Here is a 1,704-nt window from a genome sequence, read left to right on the forward strand (position 1 = left end):
ATCTAGAAGCATCCAAAATTCGTGTTATCCTGATTCAATAAAGTGAGTCATGACATAGGAAAAGTGCCAGTGACGCTGGCAATGCAGGGGACCCTCCGTTACATGCTGAATTCTGTGGTCTCTGAGGGCAGATCCAGAGCTCTGCCTGGCATCGTGATCATGCAGTGAGTATGATAGCAATACCATCCCTGGTCTTTTCTCAGCTTCCAATAAGCCTACCAATACCTTGGCTTGCCTTAGAACTGAGACCTCAAAACCAGTTTCAACTACTTTGGACTGTTTTGAGATAAGCTCTTCCTAGATTTGAAATGTTAAACTAAAATATTAATCTTAAGTAGTCCTTCAGGGACACTCCTAAGTAGGTTTGTTGTTGATCTGAATGAATAACTACTTTTGGGAAGGTATTATAGATAATATTGTTGAAATCTTACTTCAAGAAAGGTGGTGGCCCTGGCTGGTTGGCTCAGTGGTAGAGCATCGGCCTGATGTGCAGGAGTCCCGGGTTCGATTCCCGACCAGGGCACACAGGAGAAGCGCCCATCTGCTTCTCCACCCCTCCCCCCCTCCTTCCTCTCTGTCTCTCTCTTCCCCTCCCGCAGCCGAGGCTCCATTGGAGCAAAGTTGCCCGGGGCGCTGAGGATGGATCCATGGCCTTTTCCTCAGGCACTAGAATGGCTCTGGTCGCAACAGAGCAACGCCCCAGATGGGCAGAGCATCGCCCCCTGGTGGGCATGTCGGGTAGATCCCGGTCGGGCGCATGCGGGAGTCCGTCTGACTACCTCCCTGTTTCCAACTTCAGAAAAATACAAAAAAAAAAAAGAAAGGTGTTCACTAATTTAGAAATGAATGAATCAGAGACAATAGTCAATGCACATTTCTCCAAATGGCTCCATTGTTGGCCTTCTCCTACTGAGCAGCAGGCTTTATCAAATTTGCCCAGATTTCATGATCTTCCTAAACCACAGCTATTCTTGTGTGTCACTTTCAGTCTGATGATTACCATCTGTTTTCTATTTATAGGGAATACATGCATGTGGTACTGTTTAGATGCAACATGTAGGTTTACAACAACAGATTTAGTTGAATGGGAATCAAGTTAAGGTGAAATTTTATTCAAGGACATTTGTTGAATGCAAATCATTTTGCTTATAACAGAAGAATTTAAGTTTGGTCAAATAAAATGATCTCAAGCTATTTCAAGTAAGAAGAAGATTGTTCATTGTTCATACCTCTGTGATATCAATTCCACTAAAGAAAAGGTTTTTTTATTTGTTTAGACAACTGAAATGAAAATGCTGACTTAATTCATGCTTTGGTAAAATTATTCATAGAATTTTGAGACCCAAGCCAGTCTATACCAATTGAATTTTATAATAGATAATGAGAAAAATCAGAATTTTAAGAACTTCATATATGTAAAATAAAATAAACATTATAAATTTTTTATATATATAGGTATTGGCACAAAAGTACCAACCTTACCAGCTTTACCCATTGGGAAACTAGAATTAAAAATGGGAGTAAGAGCTGAGTAGAAAATTTAGGGCTTTTGCTAAGTTAAGCTTTATTTTGGTTGTTCCTTTTACCTAAAGAAACTAGTACAAAGAAATGAAAATATTTGAGTATGTGTGTAAATAAAGATTGCAGCAGTTACTGTTTGGGGAATTTTGGGGTCAACTTGGCCTGACTGGAAATGATGGTTAT

At 40.1% G+C, this 1,704-nt stretch overlaps 1 non-coding gene across 1 annotated transcript; it reads left to right on the forward strand.

Annotated features, from left to right (window-relative positions):
• Positions 1-447: 447 nt before the first annotated feature.
• On the forward strand, positions 448-523 carry TRNAI-GAU (transfer RNA isoleucine (anticodon GAU)). The gene has a single exon. It is a non-coding gene; the product is annotated as a tRNA-Ile (tRNA).
• The last annotated feature ends 1,181 nt before the right edge of the window (positions 524-1,704 follow it).

This window comes from Saccopteryx bilineata, chromosome 7 (genome assembly GCF_036850765.1).
Source record: "Saccopteryx bilineata isolate mSacBil1 chromosome 7, mSacBil1_pri_phased_curated, whole genome shotgun sequence".
Classification (NCBI taxonomy): domain Eukaryota; kingdom Metazoa; phylum Chordata; class Mammalia; order Chiroptera; family Emballonuridae; genus Saccopteryx; species Saccopteryx bilineata.